Source organism: Lampetra fluviatilis, chromosome 56 (assembly GCF_964198595.1).
Source record: "Lampetra fluviatilis chromosome 56, kcLamFluv1.1, whole genome shotgun sequence".
Taxonomy (NCBI): Eukaryota; Metazoa; Chordata; class Hyperoartia; order Petromyzontiformes; family Petromyzontidae; genus Lampetra; species Lampetra fluviatilis.
In genome coordinates, this window is record NC_136330.1 from 8314513 (window position 1) to 8327076 (window position 12564).

Genomic DNA, 12564 nt, shown 5'->3' on the forward strand with positions numbered 1-12564 from the left:
ATCAACACCACTATCACCACCACTATCACCACTATCACTATCACCACCACTACCACCACCACTATCACCACCACCACTATCACCACCACCACCACCACTATCACCACCACTATCACCACCACCACTACCACCATCATTACCACCACCACTATCACCACCACCATCACTACCATTACCACTATCACCACCACTATCACCACCACCACTATCACCACCATTATCATCACCACTATCACCACCACCACTATCACCACCACCATCACCACGACTATCACCACCACCACTATCACCACCACCACTACCACCACCACTATCACCACCACTACCACCACTATCACCACCACCACTACCACCACCCCTATCACCACTACCACCACTACCATTACCACTATCACCACCACTATCACCACCACCACTATCACCACCATTATCATCACCACTATCACCACCAACACTATCACCACCACCACCACTACCATTACCACTATCACCACCACTATCACCACCACCACTATCACCACCATTATCATCACCACTATCACCACCACCACTATCACCACCACCACTATCACCACCACTATCACCACCACCACCACTATCACCACCACCACTATCACCACCACCATCACCACGACTATCACCACCACCACCACCACTATCACCACCACCACTACCACCACCACTATCACCACCACTCCCACCACTATCACCACCACCACCACTATCACCACCACCACTATCACCACCACCACTATCACCACGACTATCACCACCACCGCCACTATCACCACCACCACTACCACCACCACTATCACCACCACCACTACCACCACCCCTATCACCACTACCACCACCACTACCACCAGCCTATCACCACCACTATCACCACCACTACCACCACCCTATCACCACCACCACCACGAGTTTCACTCGTGGTGGCGACTTGGACGTCAACGTTTCTGAGTGCACGTGACCACAACTGCTGCCCCGCGCTCAGGACGGTCAGAGTCGGGGCCGTCTGTCAACGTCCTGGAATTCCAGGAACCGAATTCCAGTGAATAGTTTTAGTTTTATCGACCGCTAGGCGGTGTTCCCTTTTACTCGTGGTGATGCTTCGCTTGTGATGACATCCAGCCTCATCAGACAAATCGCCTTGTGGGGTTTACTCTCCCACACACAACCGGTGGTGCTGAGCTAATAACTAATTGCTCACGTTTTGTTTGCGTGGCAAAGCTTTACTAATTGGCTGTGTCGGGTGGTGGGAGCGTGCTTAACGACACAATTATGTTTACGCGATCTAACTTTAAAAAATCCCTCAATTTTAGATATTTGTCGCGAAAGCCTCCGTGTTCAACTGTGCATCTCACTGAGTCTCTGTATGTTTGTGAGTCTCTGCGGGTCTCTACGGGTTTACTCTGCGGTCCAGCAGCTTGAGTCGCATGGCCACAATCGCACTCCAGGAACTTGTTGTTCATGCATCTCCACGAGTCCCGATGCGTAGCTACGATTCTGTATTACAATTCATTGCCGAGACGAAGGGAAACCCCTATCGCGATAATCGCCACATCGCGACTGTCCATATCGTGTGGTCCCGCAGAAGATATCGCGATATCTCACTGCGTGGAGTCTCTCACTGTTGACCGGGAGGTGGCGAACGCGGGTCACGAATCACGAGTGCCCGCGTGTGTGCATGTGTCTGTGTGTGTGCATGGGTCTGTGTGTGTAAGGCTGTGTTGGCTGGGTCATGTAGCCCGCATGCCCAGCCACCGCATGCCTAAACAGCTTTTGTTCGTTCTATTCCTAGATTTGAAGCTTTCGTGACTGCAAGGATTCATATTCTTAGGTTTTTTTTCGGTAAAGTCACGTAGGTAAAACATTAAAATTAATAAAAGTAAAATGTTCGGCCGGATCGAGGGGGCCAAACGGGCGCGGCACGTGCTAGAGAAGAGATGGAGTGATGTGGTACAGGAGGACGTGGAGCTGAGTGGACTTGCCCATGACCGGTACCAGCGGTGTCAAGATCGGCCTCTGTGGAGGAGGCTCGTGAAGGACGCTACTGGGCAGTTGGAGGCAGTCGCCCTCCAGCAACAACGGAGGGTGGAGGAGCGACGCTCACAACAACGAGCGGAGCTTAAGCACAGCAAGTTGGTACAGTAGGGGGCACATGTGGTGCATCAGTCATTCATCTCAGTCAGTCGACCCGTGGCACCTGCTGGGTCTGCCCCGTGACCTCCTGCCAGCGGGCGTTCGACACTTCACGTGGCCTCAACGTGCACATGGCCTGGGAGACGTCCATAAATGACGTCACGCGATTTTGGCGGATTTTTGACCCCCCCCCTCGTCACACGGCGTCACAAGAATTCAGACCCTCCTCAAATATGACGTCACAAAGCTCTGCCCCCCCCCCAAACCATATTTCCATTTTGAAAATAAAACATGCTTCAAATCACTTTAAACTATTGTCATTGTAGTGCAGATTTAATGTGGCGCTGCAGGAGAAAACATTTCTTAAAAAAGGAGGCGTTGGAAAGCTAAAATTTTGCATAAAATTAACTTGAAAATATTCAACGTCTAACTAAAACTGCAGATGTTCAGAATATTATATTGAAATTCTCTTCTAATTATAAAATATTAAAAGTAATTACAACTATTTAAAAAAAATGAAACGTTGTAGTAGAACGAAGCAAAATTGTCTTGCCTCACAGCAGATGTGGAGCGTATGTATACAGGAAGTTCCTGTTTTTGTTGCTAATTTTGGTCGCGTGACCAGGAAGTGACGATATTAGATTTCCACTGTACCACGCGGCCGTCGGCCATTACACAGATAAGTCAAGATGGCGGCACGCATCGCATCTCAGTGAGACCACAGCCGCACTTGTCCATTGTGGGAGCTTAAGAAGCATTATCTGTAAGTTTGTTTATATTCCTATAATATTGGCAATGCTGTTGTAATGTTGGAATGACCGTTATAGTGATGTAAATGCCTTTATGGTGCCGTTAAGTTGTTGTAGTTAGTAACGAAGCCTGCGACTTTCCTTATTGTGGATGTTACGTGTGATTTAGTAGGTCGAGTCAGACTTGTGCGTATGTTGCGATCCTGAGAGTAAAGATGACGAAGTATCTCATCCACAGTTTAGTGTTATGTGTAGTGCTGTACATTTGGGGTGCAGTGGGATGAATACACGATGTGCCTGTATGCAACGCACCGGCTTGTGCTTTGTCTAGTTGTTCAGTGGTAATGTAGGCGCCTGGTCCGTCCAGGATCTACTGTTATCTAAGCCAATGTTCTGATGCTGTGGTGTACATTGTGTTGGTGTTTCCGGATTATAACAGATGCTGTATCTGTGTTTTCTCACCAGTTTTACCTTGTTACAATCAATAAATGACGATTGGAGTTGGACGTTCATCCTGGCTCCGAGGGTTTATTGAACGCAAGGTTATCTACTCGACTAGCGGTGCAACGCAGCGCACAGCGAGGCTGAGATAGTAAAAAGACAGTCTTCTTGAAGCTCCCAACCAGTGCTGCCGGCAGTCCTGCAGCAAGTAAAAAGATACTCTTCTTGCAGCTCTCAAGCAGTCAGCCTGCAGCAAGCAAGAAGCCCTCAAGCAGTCAGCCTGCAGCAAGCAAAGGAGCTCTCAAGCAGTCAGCCTGCAGCAAGCAACCAGCTCTCAAGCAGTCAGCCTGCAGCAAGCAACCAGCTCTCAAGCAGTCAGTCTGCAGCAAGCAACCAGCTCTCAAGCAGTCAGCCTGCAGCAAGCAAATGAGCTCTCAAGCAGTCAGCCTGCAGCAAGCAAAGGAGCTCTCAAGCAGTCAGCCTGCAGCAAGCAAGGAACTCCGCAACGAGTCTACATTAAAATCGTGCTGCAAGCATCGCAGCATGGAAAGCCACAGTTCAGCAGGGAGAGATACTGAAGAAGGTGATTTAAGCAATCCAGGACCTCCCATCCTGCCTCAAGAGGACCAAGGGAGTTCAAGGCCCCAAAGAGAGGTCAGGTTGACACAACGGGCCTTGGAAAGCTATGAGGCTAAGAAACAGGACCTTGATGCAAGGATACAACGGGCATGGAACCGGGTTGAAGCAGATTTATCTGAAGCTTCAAACGCCTCAGACACAGTGGCCTCAATTCAGCGGGCCATCCAGCGAGTGAATGTGAGCAGCTCAAGCTACAAGCTCCTGGCAAATAAATACATCTCGCTCCTGATGAAGGTGAAAACAGATGAGGGCATTGAGGGAGTGCGCAGACAAGAGCACTTCCTCGAACTGCTCGATAATAATGTGCAGGCAGTGATACAAGATGCAATGGACCGTGTGGAGGGCTTAAGAGAGACTCGATCTCAGCACTTTGTCTCATCCAGGTCCACCACAAAATCTAAAGCCTCAGCGCACTCACAGACATCATCTACTAGTATGGCAGCAGCTCAGGCACGCGCAGCAGCAAACGCCCGTATTGCCTATATGGCTGAACAGGAAGCCATGCTAATTGAAAAGGCCCACATACAAGAAGAAGCAAGCATAGCAACTGCTGCCGCACGGAGGAAAGCAGAGCTCGCAGAGCAAGAAAGTATATTAGCAACTGCTGCCGCACGAGAGCAAGAGAGTATATTAGTGGCTACCGCCACGCGGAAGAACATTGAGCTGGATGCTAAGTTAAGCACCCTACAACTCAAAAGGGAAGCAGCTGCTGCAATGGCCCAGGCAGAGGTGCTCGAGGCAGCAGCCAACCTGGATAAGGAGTGAGTTTGGCACTCAGATACCTGTCAAGGACCGTGATCAACTCACCAGAAAACATATTTTGGACTGGTCTGAACAATGCATCAATGCTCCTCCACCAAACGATACTGAACAAAGGGTGGACGTTCAGGCATCGCCATCTCCACACCGAATGAACATGAATGCTGTCTACAGGAATGGTGGAAATGCATATCCTGCCCTGGCAGTTAGTCGCCAACTCAGCGTTGCGCACGTGGGGTCAGACGTGGATGCACCAAGTCAGACCCACATTCCAGACAGTCACATAAGGGGATCCAGCCAACGTGATCGAAACCCTTTGGGCCCACAGTCCAACGCCATCGCAAATGACGGCATGCAAGGCAATGCAGCAAATAATAGCACCTCACAAGCGCCAATATGGACACACCCTGGATCAGCAGGACTAGGGGACTTTGCTAGGTACCTGGCGCACCGCGAACTAATCAACACAGGACTCATTAAGTTTGATGACCACTCTGAAAACTATCGAGCCTGGAGATCTACCTTCAGGAATGCAATCCGAAATGCAGACATCTCTGCAAGTGAAGAACTCGACCTGTTGGTGAAATGGTTAGGAAATGAATCTGCAGAGTACGCAAAGAGGATCCGGTCAGCAAACATTGACGACCCCACCTCAAGCCTGCATGCGGTGTGGGAGAGGCTCGAGGAGTGCTATGGTAGTCCAGAAACCATTGAGAAGGCTCTCTTCAAGAAGTTGCAGAACTTTCCAAAAATTTCTGGTCGAGACAATAAAAGGTTACGGGAGCTTGGAGATCTGTTGATGAAGCTTGAATCAGCCCAGGCTGACCCCTACTTACCAGGTCTCATTTTCTTGAATACATACCATGGCGTGAACCCCATCGTAAAGAAATTGTCATTTGACGTGCAGGAAAAATGGAAAACAGCGGGTTCAAGATACAAGTCAGAGCATCAGGTTGCATTCCCTCCATTCTCTTTTTTCTCAAAGTTTATCCACAACCTGGCTAAGACTAGAAATGACCCGAGTTTCATGTTTGGCACCACGGGGATTTCCAGTCCAGATCTCCCAAAAATGGAAAGAACGATGGCGAAACGAGGAACAGCGAGAGTGCCAATTTCCGTACACAAGACTGAGGTCTCTTCTACGACATTCGCAAACTTCGTCCAGGCAACCACCACAAAGAAAAAGATAGAGGATCTAGAGAAGCAATGCCCATTGCATGATAAACCTCACTCCCTCCAGAAATGCCGTGAGTTCAGGAGGAAGCCATTGGAAGAGCGGAAGAACATGTTGAAAGAATTTGGAGTGTGCTTCAAATGCTGTGCTTCTACAAACCACCTTGCAAGGAATTGCAAGGCAGATATCAAGTGCGAGGAATGTGGCAGCGACAAGCACGCAACTGCTCTGCACACATTTTACTCCAAACCCAGTGGCACTAAGGCTTCCGATCCCGAAGCAGAGCACGGCGGGGAGCAATGCGAGACTTCTGCACTCACTTCGTCAATCACAACCAAATGCACAGAAGTATGCGGAGAAGGCTTCAAAGGAAGATCTTGATCAAAGATATGCCTCATCCGAGTGTATCCCAAAGGACATCCTGAAAGGGCAGTAAGGATGTACGCCATAATGGATGACCAGAGCAACAGGTCTTTGGCAAGGTCAGAGTTCTTTGATCAGCTAAGTGTAGGTGGGAATTCTTTTCCATACATGCTCAGAACATGCTCAGGACTGATGGAGACAGCCGGAAGAAGAGCGAGCGGCCTCATGGTGGAAACCATGGATAGCACCATGAAGCTAGCCCTTCCTACGGTGACAGAGTGCAATGAGATTCCGTACGACAGGAGTGAGATTCCCACGCCCGAAGTTGCACGTCAACACCCACACCTGAAACCCATAGCAGAGTTTATCCCGCCATTGGATCACACGGCACAGATTTTACTTCTGCTCGGCAGGGACATGCTGAGAGTCCACAAGGTTCGCAATCAACGCAATGGACCTCACGACGCTCCCTACGCCCAGAGACTCGACCTAGGATGGGTCATCGTAGGTGACGTTTGTCTCGATGGAACACACAAACCAGACCACATTAGCACATTCAGAACGAGTGTGCTCATGAATGGACGCACGTCGCTCTTCAAACCATGCCCCAACCACTTCACGCTGAAAGAAAAACTCGGCGAGAGAAGTCAAGGCTGTACCGTGCAGACTTACAAAGAAACCACCACAACTTTGCACGTACATCCACCATCTTCGCTGGATTTTGTTCCTCCACGTTTCTCCAAGCCAGTCCTCACTGACAAGAGGAAGCCAAAGACGAAGCCGCTGCTCGTCGCTCTGCTGGTGGTCGTGGCGGTGGTTGCTGCGGCCGTGGCCTCTTCGTTCCTAGACCCGGAGCTGTCGTCCAAGTGGGAATCCTGGAAGGAGTTCCACGGCAAGGCCCCACAACCAGAACATACCATCCCAAGGCTTGAGCTGTGTGGAGCGGTTCTTGCTACAAAGGGGGCGGAACTGATCTTAGACGAATTTGACGTCAAACTGGACGCGGTCAAGTTCTACACGGACAGTAAGGTCGTACTAGGCTACATAAACAACCAAACCAGAAGGTTCTACACCTACATCAGCAACCGGGTGGAACGCATCAGGAGATCGACGCAGCCGGAGCAATGGAATTACGTTCCAACTGACCAGAATCCAGCAGATCTCGCAACTAGGTACGTCCCTGCATCTCTGCTGAAGCAAATCATCTGGCTGACGGGTCCAGCGTTCCTGTTACGACGTGACGGTGGCCCATGTACTACCAAGGAGACCTTTGGACTCGTAGAGCCCGAGTCCGACAAGGAGATTCGTCCTCAAGTGACAACTTTCGTAACAAATGTGCGACCAAGAAGTCCACTGAGTCCACACCATTTTGAACATTTCTCGAAATGGACGACGCTCGTGCGAGCGATAGCACATTTAACACATATCGCAGACTGCTTCCATCGCCCAATGAGAGACACCACTTGTAGCTGCAATGGATGGCATCACTGCAAAGTGCCACGCACTGAAGACGAGCTTTCCAGAGCAAGGAAATCAATCTTCCGCTGTGTGCAACAGGCAGCTTATGCAAGTGAGATCAAGGCCATCAACAAGGGAGAAGACCTTCCTAGGGTCAGCACCCTCAGGAAGCTAAACCCCAGAATGGACAAAGACGACTTGCTCAGGATCGGTGGTTGGCTAGGGAATGCAAAATTAGATGAGAATGAACGAAACCCCCTTTAATCCCAAGCCAGAGCCACATCGCAATCTTACTTGTGCGCCACTACCACGAGAAGGTCAAGCACCAAGGTCGGCACTTCACAGAAGGAGCAATCCGATCTGCAGGGCTGTGGATCGTTGGAGCAAAGAGGTGCATCGCCAGCAAAATCCACAAGTGTATCCGGTGTCGTAAGCTACGTGGAAAACAGGAAGAACAGAAAATAGCAGACCTCCCAGCCGATCGACTCAGTGTGGAACCTCCCTTCACCTCTGTAGGGATCGATGTGTTCGGACCATGGACAGTCATCTCCCGCCGCACCAGAGGGGGGCTCGCGAACAGCAAACGCTGGGCAGTGCTGTTCTCCTGTATGAGTACACGAGCAGTGCACATCGAAGTCATCGAGTCCATGGACTCTTCGAGCTTTATAAACGCACTCCGGAGATTCTTCGCCATCAGAGGGCCAGCCAAGCAACTCCGTTCTGATTGTGCAACCAATTTCACTGGAGCATGTAAAGAGCTTAAGATCAATACGGAGAATATCGAAGATGATTCTGTCAGGAAATACCTTAGTGACCAAGGCTGCACATGGATCTTCAATCCTCCCCACTCTTCGCATATGGGTGGAGCTTGGTAACGCATGATCGGGATTGCTTGACGCATTCTCGACTCCATGCTATGTGATGTCGGGTCCACACGGCTCTCTCACGAGGTCTTAACCACTCTCATGGCCGAGGTCTCAGCCATAATTAATTCAAGACCCCTGATCCCCGTCTCAACCGACCCGGAGTCACCATTCATCTTGACTCCTGCTACACTTCTTACCAGAGGTGTGGACTCGAGTCATGTGACTTGGACTCGAGTCAGACTCGAGTCATGATTTTGATGACTTGCGACTCGACTTGGACTTGCATAACAATGACTTTGTCCCACCTATGAGATGTGGACTCGAGTCATATGACTTGGACTCGAGTCAGACTCGAGTCATGAATTTGATGACTTGCGACTCGACTTGGACTTGCATAACAATGACTTTGTCCCACCTTTGCTTCTTACCCAGAAGACAGACGTGCTCACAGCACCTACCGAGGAGGCCAGCACTGCAGACCTCTACAGACGTCAATGGAGACAATTGCAGAGCTTTGCAAACACGTTCTGGCATCGCTGGAAAAACGAGTACCTTGCGACACTCCAAGTGCGCAACAAGTGGCAGTCTAACAGACCAGACATCCAAGAAGGTGATCTCGTCCTACTGAAGGACAACCAAGCCAAACGAAATGAATGGCCAATGGGCCGCATCCTCAAGTCGATTCCAAGTGCCGATGGAAAAGTTTGAAAGGTCGAAGTTATGATTGCGAAGCGAGGTGTCACAAGAACTTTCATCAGGCCCATAGTCGAGATAGTACTACTTCTCTCTCGCAAAGATATGGACAAATAAGTTGACCCGTTGAAGTTGTTATACACTTGTTTATGAGATAGGAAATAAATGGTGGTATCTCCTAGATACCAGACGGGGAGTGTCTTGCCTCACGGCAGATGTGGAGCGTATGTATACAGGAAGTTCCTGTTTTTGTTGCTAATTTTGGTCGCGTGACCAGGAAGTGACGATATTAGATTTCCACTGTACCACGCGGGCGTCGGCCATTACACAGATAAGTCAAGATGGCGGCACGCATCGCATCTCAGTGAGACCACAGCCGCACTTGTCCATTGTGGGAGCTTAAGAAGCATTATCTGTAAGTTTGTTTATATTCCTATAATATTGGCAATGCTGTTGTAATGTTGGAATGACCGTTATAGTGATGTAAATGCCTTTATGGTACCGTTAAGTTGTTGTAGTTAGTAACGAAGCCTGCGACTTTCCTTATTGTGGATGTTACTTGTGATTTAGTAGATCGAGTCAGACTTGTGCCTATGTTGTGATCCTGAGAGTAAAGATGACGAAGTATCTCATCCACAGTTTAGTGTTATGTGTAGTGCTGTACATTTGGGGTGCAGTGGGATGAATACACGATGTGCCTGTATGCAACGCACCGGCTTGTGCTTTGTCTAGTTGTTCAGTGGTAATGTGGGGGCCTGGTCCGTCCAGGATCTATTGTTATCTAAGCCAATGTTCTGATGCTGTGGTGTACATTGTGTTGGTGTTTCCGGATTATAACAGATGCTGTATCTGTGTTTTCTCACCAGTTTTACCTTGTTACAATCAATAAATGACGATTGGAGTTGGACGTTCATCCTGGCTCCGAGGGTTTATTGAACGCAAGGTTATCTACTCGACCAGCGGTGCAACGCAGCGCACAGCGAGGCCGAGATAAAAATGGAGAGTACAATCATAACAATCACGTATTCATTCCAAGGAATGAAAAGCCCTGGTAGAATCATTAGAATAAAATTGTTTAGCAACAATCATTAAAAAAAATGTACAAAATTTATGCTTCTCCATTCTCCCATGGAGAAGCAAAATGCTCCTTCGTGGAATAAATAAAAGGTGACCTTAGTAAATTTAAATAATCAAATAGTTAATCATAAAAATTTATCAAAATTAGTGTTGTCATAACAATTATATTGTTTATATTTATTTAAAGTTGCACATTTTGAAGTGACGTCACATTTCTCAAACCCCCCCTCGTCACACCTCGTCACAAATGTGTGACCCCCCTTCCCCCCCTAGGTGTGTGACGTCATTTATGGACGGCCCTCTGGCGCAAGCGTCGTGGTGATTTCACCGCCACTTCGTGGTGAATGGCGGTTGTTGTTTGTATGATTGACTCAGCCTCAAATGAGTACCTGATGCAATGTGTAAACATCGCCACTGGGGAGACAAAGGCGGCCGGGCGTGGTGCTGGCCACCCACCCCCTCGTGTGCTGTGCCACCCTTCATAGGTGCTACTCGCTAACAGCACTTGCCCCAACAGTCTGTTAAACTGAAGGACATACGGGGGATTTTTGTCTTTGTGTGTATAAAGACAAAGGTTCCCCGTGTAGCCCACACAGGCTGCTGTGGCAAGTGTTGTCAGCGAGCAGTAATCTCTGAGTGGGAGGTGATGTGTGGCCACCACCTGCCTTCCCGACCGTCTTTGTCTCCCCAACACTGATGTTTACCCAAATCGATTTCGATTCCTGGCTCACGGCAGTGGTGAGTCACGTGGTCTCAACCGGTCACGGGGTCTTCCAATCGGCCACCTCCTCCAACCGCGGTGGCTATGAGATGTTGACTACCTCGCCTGGTGTACAGGAGGTCGTGGGTTCGATCCCGACCCTGACGCCTGCTGCTGTACTGTATATTTGGAATTTGCGTCTCTCTCTCTCTCATCATCACGGTGGCTAGGAGATGTTAACAACCTCGCCTAGTATACAGGAGGTCGTGGGTTCGATCCCAACCCTGACGCCTGCTGCTGTATATTTGGAGTTTGTGTCACTCTCTCTCCCGATGATCGCGTGTGTTTTTCTCTGGGTCCTCTGTTTTCTCTGTTGTTTTCCCTCCACATTTAAATCAATATCACCACGCCTTCAGAGTATTTGGCTGCGAAACATTTCCCCATAAGCCACTTCGTTGAGCAATCATTTATGGCCGGGTCTCTTTCGAAAAAGAGCTCTTTAGCATCTCAGTGGGCGTTACCTGGTAAAATAAATAAAACTAGTTAATCGTTTATTCACGACTTTTATGGTGGTGGGTAAATCTGGGTAAAGCTGCGTGGCCGGGAATGTGAGCCATTATCTCCTCTCATTGGGGTGGGACAGAGATATCCTTCGGCTGTTTAACATTCTTTTTTGGAATGTCCATCTGGTGCAGATGCAATGGGAGGACGATTGGTGCCTGGACATGGCCATGGGTGGCGACTCCCTGCTGGCGGCAACTCACGTTATGCATGATGGGGACTTGTGTGGAGAGAGTGGAGCTCCTTCATGTAAGGGCAGCTCGGTTATGGCAGCGGAGGCCCCATGTCAAATTGTTTGAGTGTCGTTATCTCATTAGCGGCTGTATGTGGAACTTCTTTCGCACCGTACGTATCCAACCGTGCTAATCGAATGAGTGGCAGGACAACATCACTAAACACAAAAGGCAGTTCTAAAGAGATGAGTTTTCCGTCTAGATTTGTAACGTTGTGTGTAAGCTACCGAGGCTGTTGTTCCATTAGAAGCTTCGGGTCTTGTCGCCCTTCTCTATGCTTGCGAAACGTGGGCACCTCTGAAGAAACATCTGCGCCTGTTTGAAACGTTCAGGCTGGCCTGCCTACGATCTACCCTGAGTTTAACCGGACTGAACAGAGTGAGGAGCTCACAGATTCCTTGAGAGACCTGGACACAGTCCCCAACGGTGAGCTTCTTCGGAAGTCGAGGCTGCGTTCTTCAGAACTGCTCTTTGTGTTTCGTTTGTTGTCCTGCTCCCGCACCTCTGATGAACACGGTTGCCTACGTGGTGCGGAGGACGTCCTGCATATGTACGTGTGATGTACCCCGCGTGGCCAGCCACCGCATAATCAAAATATGTAGAGCACCACCAGTCTGCGATCTTCACGCGGAGTCTTTTATGTCTGCGCGTGTGTGTGTGTATACACGTGTGTGTGTGTGCACGTGTGTGTGTGCACGTGTGTGTG